Source organism: Euleptes europaea, chromosome 1, assembly GCF_029931775.1.
Source record: "Euleptes europaea isolate rEulEur1 chromosome 1, rEulEur1.hap1, whole genome shotgun sequence".
NCBI lineage: Eukaryota > Metazoa > Chordata > Lepidosauria > Squamata > Sphaerodactylidae > Euleptes > Euleptes europaea.
The window spans coordinates 155756401-155765562 of NC_079312.1; the positions used below are offsets into that span (position 1 = coordinate 155756401).

The window sequence follows — 9162 nt, forward strand, 5'->3', positions numbered from 1 at the left end:
CTCCAGGCAGCAGCAAACTAGTGTAATCTTAGTTCCAGAAGATGTTGAGATCTCTCCCCACACCCTTTAAATGTATAACTGTACTCATTTTTCAGGCATGCTTACAAACAGAAAAGAAACTTTCCTTTAACAACTGTAGTAATAGTAATTGTAAAAATATATTGCATTCATGAACCGGATCTGGCCCCCTAAAAGACTTTGAAATGTAAGATTGGTGATAGGTACGATTATGTTCACTGTGCATCAGAGCCTAAATAAACATCTTCAAGTCAGGTGGGTGAGCAGTCTACAGTCTGGGAAGGAACCAGAGAGGACTAAAGAAAGGGCAGGAGGGAGTGCTGCCTGAGGTATTCACAGTCATCTTTCCAGGGAATGTTTATCCTGCCCTTCCTCCAATGACCTCAGGGCGGCATTCATAGGTCTCCCTTCCTCGTTTTATCCTCATGACAGCCCTGCAAGGTAGGGTAGGCTCAGAGAGAGCTAAGCAACATGACAAAGCAGGGATTTGAATTCAGGCTTCACAGAGACTGATCCAACATGCTAACCACAACTATGTCACACACTTACAGTAACAGTACTTTAGAAAGAGCCTTTCTACCCTAGGCTAGTGTTGCCAGCAAGCCTGCAGAAAAATGTCCTGTCCTTTTACTAGAGACTTAATGTGGGGAAATGGGTAGCTGAAGCTTTTAATTGCATGGAGCTAATAACATTGGCTGGTGAATAACACTCTGTTAAAGGGACAGAACATTTTTTTTCTCCTGTCAGTTGGCAACCCTACATCAAGCCCCAAAAACACCTGGAGAGACTGAGGGATCTGTACATGTGAAGCAGTCTTACTGCCATAGAATAGAGACCTGGGGCCTAAAGGCTCAGTTCTTCACACCCACAGGATTCCTTAAACTAAGAGCAGGAATCTTGGGGGTGGGGGTGGGGGAAGCAGAAGACGGCTCAAGAGCTGCACATGCTCAGATAGATGCTCATCTCTGGAACCCACTACCTCCCCCGCTGGAGTATGTAAATTGCCAAGCCAGAGCTGCCCAGAATCACTGGTGGCTCCAAGAAAAAGGTTTGTCCCCACCACCATCCAGACCCAGCCCAAACATCATATGAAAGCAAATTGCAGAATTTGACTGGTTCCATGGGTCCCCATAATTGTGTCCCTCTAGACTGGCTTGGCCCTGACTTGGATGGCCCAAGCTAGCCTGATCTTGTCAGATCTCAGAAGCTAAGCTGGGTTGGCCCTGGTTAGTACTCTGATGGGAGACCACCAAGGTAGTCAAAGGTCGCTACGCAGAGGCAGGCAATGGCAAACCACCTCTGTTCATCTCTTTCCTTGAAAACCCTACTGGGTTGCCATAAGTTGACTGCAACTTGACCGCACTTTACACGCACACACAGCCTGGCTTACTTATTGTTTCAGGTTTTACAGGGGGTGTGGGAAATAGTCAGGGAAATGTACTGTCAGGCCAGTTCCCTCCCCCCAGGAAGATGGCACTGTGTTTTCTTTGTAGGGAGAGAGATGGGGGAAAGACATTGCTGAAATCAGGATTTACTAGGGCAAGCCAGGATTTAAGGATGATCTGTGGGCTGGGTCCACAGCACCAACATACAGCAAACCTGGAAAGGATAGGTTGTTCTATTAAAGCATTTCTACCCTAGCTTTCTGTGTCAGACTAGGATCTGGGGACATCCCAGTCTGAATATCCACTCTGCCATAGACACTTGCTGGATGACCTTGGGTAAGTCACTTTCTTTGGGGCATGATCTACCAAACAGATAGAATGAAGAAGGAGAAAACGTCGTAAGCCACTTCGGGTCCCCATAGGGGAGAAAACTGAAATATAAATAAATAAGACCAGAGCAAGTCAATAAGAACAGTCTTTCCCCACTGTCTGTTTCCCCCGGCAACTAGTATCCAGTGGCATACTGCTTCCGGACATGGGGGAATGCTTGAAGCATCACATCTAACAGCCTTTGATATGCTAATTGATTTTGTTAATTCGTTAACATTTCTAATTATCCCCATTGTATAGTTCAGGGCAACTTTAAAATAAAAATTCAATGAAATAAATAAAATACCCATCCGAAATATTAAATACCTTTCACTCAAATAAATTAAAGTTACCCCTTACCTTTTAATTCCAATCATTACTGAGATTAACCAAAGGGGGGGGGGAACCCTCCAGAAAATACCCAGGCTTGGCCTTTGGCAAATGTCCAAATACAAGAAGTTCTACAACTGTTGAGCAGCCACTGAGAAAGCCTCTCTATGTACCCTCGTGGCGTAGACTTGGCGCCCGGGAGGTATAATCAAGGGGGCATTCTTGGTTGATTTTCAAGACCGTGAAGAAATATAAGTGAAGAGGTGGGTCTCTAAGGTATGTAAGGCTGGAGTTATTTAGGGCTTGAATTTGGCTTAAAGGGAAATAAGAAACCCTGCTGGTGTTTGTGAAAAGGGTAACATTCATTGTCACGCTTGCAAAAACTTGGATCTCTTATGAAAAGACGATATTTCAGCTCAGACGTTTGGCAAGATTTTTTCCACTGGACGTTGAAATAGCTACTATGACATCATCCTCAAACTGTAACTTTGGAGCTTGCCAAGGGAACCAAACCAGAGCTGTGTTGGCAGGGTGAAGCTGCCCCCTGCTAGCACTGTGCTAGGAATAGCTGCAAAACATTGGGAATAGACCCACACTCTTCCCTGACTGCCAACTGAGATTCCCTCCTGTCTCTTCACCCTTCCCATGTGCATGAAAGTCCACGTGGAACTTTGAAAGATGCAAAGCTTGTAGAAATGGATCTGTTTCCATCTAATTTCACCCCCAAAGATAGTCAGACTTGAAGCCAACCCTAGCATACTTTACATACAAGCCAACCCAGAGAACAGATTAGATTTCAACTGCAAAATGGTCCCCATTCTCCCTACCATCAGCATCTCAACCAATACGTGGAATTTAAGATTATCCATATTTATTAGGGCAGTTGGAGTGGGGAGTTACACCTGGAAATGTCTTTCTCATTGTAACCAAGAATCTGACTCAAGTTGCTATAGTATCTAATCATGGATCCTTGAACTTTTGCAGTCTCCAAAGAAAAGAATTCAATATTCTTCGGATATAGCAATAAGGTGTCAGTGCCAGAATGAGTGTGTAGCTAGTGTTATTTCTACAGTAGTTAATATTAAAGGTGTGCAAAAAGAAAACCTCCCAAGTCAGATTCAGAGTGGGATTGCATATCATTTCAGCAACTTGAGTCAGATTCTTTACTATTGGAAAAAGTCTTGGGACATCAATCCAATAGTCATTTCCATTGGTTACAATGAGAAAGACATTTCCAGGTGTAACTCCCCACTCCAATTGAAATTCTCAGGGATTCCCTCCCCAAGAGCGACTCCTTCCAAAATTTTGGACAGATTAGAGGAAGCCTCCATGTTCTAAGGCAACTAAAATTCTACCTTGCAGAACAGCCATAGGTGGTAACTGGAATTTGACTGAAAATTTCATAGCAGCTTCCACAAACATTATGGAAAGGTGAAAGCCATAATCCTGTGCTGGTCCCCTCCCTGACCTTGCTAACCCAGAAACAACCGCAGAATCAAGAGTAGAAGTCACTTGGTCAGTCATTCCCATCCTAATTCCAGTGGGGTAGCCGGGTCAGCATTGTAAAAGACTGACAACATTTACTCCAGTATGAGCTTTTGGGAGACAGAGTGCACACTTCTTCAGACACAGTGGGAGGGGCTGTGGCCCAGTGGTAAAGCTAGGGCTGTTGAAAAAAAATTCGGAAAAGTTCGGCTTCAGCAAAATTCGGCCCGTTTAAATTCGGGACGTGCCGAAGTCCGAACTCCCCCACTTCAGATCCGCGAACTTTGGCGCGAGATTCGGAGTTCGGGGGGAAATTCGGGGGGCCCTGGGCCTTCACGGGGCTTCCCTGAAGGCGCGCGGGGGGCCCTTTAAACAGATCTGTGCCTCCCCGGCTGGGAGGCACAGATCTCTTTAAAGAGCCCCCCCGTGCGCCTTCATGGAGAAGCCCCGTGAAGGCGAGCAGGGGGGGGACTGATCTGCGCCTCCCGGCTGGGAGGCGCAGATCTGTTTAAAGAGCCCCCCCGCGCGCCTTCACGGGGCTTCCCTGAAGGCGCGGGGGGGGGGCTCTTTAAAGAGATCAAAGCGCAGATCTGTTTAAAGAGCCCCCCGCGCGCCTTCAGGGAAGCCCCGTGAAGGGGCGCAGGGGGGAAAACAGATCTGTGCCTCCCGGCCTGGAGGCACACATCTGTTTAAAGAGCCTCCTGCGCGCCTTCATGGAAGTCCCGTGAAGGCGCGCGTGGGGGGGCGAACCCCAAATCTGCCGAATTTATTCGCCAAACACCCCGAAGTCGGCAAATTCAGCTCCCCCATTTCCCGCCTTTTTTTGAGTTCGGTTCGTCCTGAACTAAAAACCGCCGAATCGGGGAAAATTTGGCTGTTTTTCGGTTCGGGATGAACCGAATTGACAGCCCTAGGTAGAGCATCTGCTTGGCATGCAGAAGGTCCCAGCTTCAATCCCTGGCACCTCCATCTGAAAGGACCAGGTAGCAGGTAATGTGAATACCCCTGCCTGAGGCCTTGGAGGGGTCTGAACTTGATGGTCGTGTGTGTGTGTGTGTGTGTGTTCAAGAAGTGAGCTTTGTCTCCCAAAAGCTCATATTGGAATGAATGTTGTTAGTCCTTTGCGGTGGCATCAGACTTCTGTTTTGTTTACTCTCATCCTAACCTACCACATATTGCTATTGTAAGGATAAAATGAGGAAAGGAACATCACGTATACCATTCAGAACACTTTGAATGAAGAACAGGATAAACTTACACTTAGGCAGACAGAAGACTGAACAGGCGAAATGTTCACACAGTAAAAATAACCCAAAAGTGATACCCAAAGCATTTTAAAAGGTGTCTCCATTCCTCAAATGCCTCCTCCTTTGACTTTTCACGTTAGCACACATGCAGTGATCCAAGAGTACTTAAAAACATTCCCCATGTTTCATTGTACATTCACAGCAAAGGAGAAGATAAGAAATACCTGATTCCATCTTCAAGGCAACAAGCAGAACTGGAAAACAACTTAAGTATGAAGGCGAAAGGGACTGCTAGGAGATGGTGGGGGTGGAAGAGGATGAGGAGGCCGTGACGAAACCGTTCAAGAGCTCTTTACGTCTAGGTCGCTGGCTTCACTCCAGCAGAGGCAGTGAAGGGAAAGCCATGGTCATCTGACGCCTGCTCACTGGTCTGGACTGAGTGGGTTGTCAGCCTCAGAATGGGTCCAGGGAGACAAGAATCTGCATCACAAAGTGGCCACATTCCTCAGGATGTTTGTTGCCAGCTTCAAGAGAAAAGCCCAAGGTGAAAGAGGCAGGGGGGAAAATAATGATCTAAGCAACCATGCAAGGAAAGGGGATGGGCCGTAGCTCAGTGGTAGAGCACCTGCTTGGGGTGCAGAAGGTCCCAGGTTCAATCCCCGGCATCTCCAGTTAAAGGGACTTGGCAGGTAGGTGATGTACCCTCTACCTGAGACCCTGGAGAGCTGCTGCCGGTCTGAGTAGACAATACTGACTTTGATGGACCAAGGGTCTGATTCAGTATATTCACCACACCCAACACAGGGCACAGAGTCAACACATCTGTGCAACACTGTGCAGTGCACAGAACAGGAATCGGGAGATGCCCGGTCAGGAGGCGATGCTCAAGTCTTCCCACCCTTGCCTCTGCAGCCTCTTTTTCTGTTCTCTAGGGATCCGGGCCTTGGGCCCAAGAACCTGACCATCTTTAACAGCAACTGATGAAATAGCAAAAGGTATAAATTGAACCTTTCACTTTTCTTTTAGGGATGTCACCAAAGTCAGGAGTCTTTAGCTAATTCTTCATTTGCTTCTACATGTATTGGTGCTGATTACATTTAAATACATGTTTACAGCAGCAACTCCCATAATGAAGGACATAAATAAGTTGTCTTTTGAGATAGGCGTAAATAATACTTTATGCTTACATAATGCCCCCCTGGCCACCAGTGGGGGATGGGGGGTAGGGTTGCCAAATCCAGTTTGGGAAACTCCTAGAGATCGGGGGATGGAGCCTGGGGAGGGCAGGAACCTCAGTGGAGTACAATGCCACAAATTCCACCCTCCAAAGCATCAATTTTCTGGTCTCTGTAGTCCGAAGAGGAGCTGTAATTCCAGAGGATCCCCAGGTCCCTCCTGGAGGTCCCACCTGGAGGCTGGCAACCCTACCCTCTTGGCTGTAACAAGGGTCCAAGTGCACCCCCCGCACCCCCCAGCAGTCCCTTCCAACCCCCAGAAAGAAGATCCTTGAGGTCATGGGACCCAAATGGACTAAAAGTCATGTGGGGTGGGGGGCGTACAGACTGTGGAGCAGAGGGGTGAAGGGGGCAAAATAGTCTCTTTAGGAATTAAAATGCAATTTGGAAATATCCAATTTTGTTGTAAGGGTAATGATGTTCAAGTAACAAACATATGGATTTCAAATCACATAAAAACTTCCCTCAGAGGATAGGACTCGCAATAATGGGTATAAATTACAGGTGGAAAGGTACTGGTTGGATATTAGGGAAATTTGATTTTACAGTAAGAGTAGTTCAGCAGTGGAATCAGTTGCCTAGGGGGTGGGTGAACTCTCCCTTACCGGCAGTCTTCAAGCAGCAGCTGGACAAAAACTTGTCAGGGGTCGTTTATGCATGGGAGTTTTACCTGAAGTTTGTTGCTCGCTGGACCCACACTTTCCTGTTGGGAATCTATGCACCAGCAGTCTCCAAGCTCAAATCAAGTCCCTGCCCCTTGAAATGCTGCTTTGTAATTGGTTTACATTGTTGTGCTTACTGTGTGAGAAAAGTCCCCCCTGAAACCTTAACTGCCGCATAAAAAAGCATTTTAAGAACAACAAAACACAACAACAACAACAATGGAGCAATTTGAAAGGGGGAGAGAAACCCAAGCCTCGTTTTTAAAATCCTTTCTTCTGCTCAGAAAGAACTCCCAGGAAGCAGGAAGCATTTGTATCCCCACCTCTTTACATGCTGCTTTGTAATTGGCTGTGAGAGAAACCAAGCTTCTGTGTCTCACCTTATGCACTGAAATTTCACCCTGGCTAAGATCAGGGGAGATGGAAGAATTGGGTTAACAGAGGACTGGGAAGCCCCAGGATTTGTGAGGGCTGGCAGTGAGGTCATCTCTAATGGATGGAAAACTCATGCATAACTCCAAGGAACAACCAAGACAGACTGGGGGCAAACGTGAGTGAAAGTCCCCATGCATAAATGGCCAGGGATACTTTAGGCTGATCCGGCATTGAGCAGAGGGTTGGACTAGATGGCCTGTATGCCCCCTTCCAACTCCATGATTCTATACTGGTGATGTGACCACAATTTCCCATTCAGGCATCAGTATAACTCGGGCACTGCAATGGCTACAAGCCAAACAGCCCATTCCGAGGAAGGGGGGAGCTGCACCGTGGCCACAGGCAGTGCAGCAACGGTGGAGCTGGGCTGGCTCCTAAGCCGTTCACTGCATTGCAGCCCACCAAGAAAAACTGTGAAAATGCAGAAAATACATGGGAAGCGCTCAATGGCGTGGGTGCACCGGGGCTATGGGGGCCTAGCTGAGGAGATGGTACGAGAGCAAGGAGGTAGAGACCTGGGGGTGGGGCTATGCCCGGCCCAGTCCATCAGGGAGGAGGGAGAGGTGGAGGGGCGGCGGTAGGCATGGCCAGCCCAGCGTGTGCCCTGCCCCTGCGCCAGAGATGGTTGCAGGGAGGGAGGGGCCGGATGGTCAGAGGCAAGCTGGTGGGCACGGCCAGTGGGACCTCCCGGTGGCAGGCGGAATGATGGGTGGGGGGAAGGGCCCACTTGTGGCAACCACCTCCCCTCCCCCTGTACACTCCAACTCAACATGTGGGCTGGAATCACCAGCCACCACCCCCAAGCATGTCAGCCGCAGTGGAGGTGTGGGGTGTGGATGGGTGCTGGAGGGCAGAGGGGGTGGAGGTTAATGTCTTGCTTGCCAGAGGGGGGGGCTGTTTCCTGGCACAGACGTGTGTCCTCGGGGAAACCCTCAGAGCTGGCGGGGAGGGCAGCTCAGCCACGGGGGGGGGGGAATGCACACATCATGCCATCAAAGGACCTCTGCACCCACTCCTGCCCCTCCACCAGATTCTGGGTCAGTCCAAGCATCATCTCCAGGTGGCCAGGGTCTCCATCCAGCGATCGGCCCGTGCAGTCATCTCCTGCCACTCACAGCAGGCTTCCAGCCGCTCCCTTTCGATGGCTGCCCACATGGAAGAGAAGGTCAGGGGATGGGATGGGCCAGTCTGGGACCCCGTGCCCACGGCCCCCAACGTCCTCATTCCCCACCCATCCAGAGAGACAAGGACAACAGATGATGAGGCAAGAGGGCTTTATTATCTGCATTCAGATAATTAGCAGCTCTGCATTCAGAAATTAGCCGCTGCTCGTGGGTGAGTCCTGGTTAGTACTTGGATAGGAGACCACCAAGGCTATGCAGGGTTGTCATGCAGAGGAAGGCATTGGCAAACCACCTCTGTTAGTCTCTTGCCTTGAAAACCCTACTAGGTTGCCGTGAGTTGTCTGCGACTTGATAGCACTTTATACAAACACATGGTGTGGTGCTGATTGAAAAAGGGCAATTTTCTCTGCTAACAGGTTTGGGCACCTGACGGTGGGTGGCAGCGGGATCCAAAACACAGCTTGGGTGTCCAAAATGGGATTGTTTTAACGTAACTAGGAACAGCTGAGCACTGATGGTTTTTATAAAAACTCTGTGCCATATAAGCGTGGCGTGTGGCACAGTAAATGAAACACTTTGGTGAGCTTATTGAAGTTATTTCAGCAAATGAACGAATACGGGGCTGGCTTTTAATCATTTGTTCTGATCGAAGCAGAGATTTAGACACGCAGGCACTCTCAGGCTTTTGGAAAGGCTGGCATAGCCAATCTCGCATCTTGTGGGAAACAAGACAGCACAGAGCAAAAGAGATTGTTTTTCATTTCTCGTTTATTGCCTGACGGTAAGAAAACAGCATGGGGCCTAATGAAGTGTCATATGGCCACAAGTTCAGTCTCGCACTGTATGTTCAAAGCTATCTTAAATAAAAGCCA

At 48.6% G+C, this 9162-nt stretch overlaps 1 non-coding gene across 1 annotated transcript; it reads left to right on the forward strand.

Moving 5' to 3' along the window:
* Positions 1-5428: 5428 nt before the first annotated feature.
* TRNAP-GGG (transfer RNA proline (anticodon GGG)) lies at positions 5429-5505 on the forward strand. Its single transcript has one exon. It is a non-coding gene; the product is annotated as a tRNA-Pro (tRNA).
* The last annotated feature ends 3657 nt before the right edge of the window (positions 5506-9162 follow it).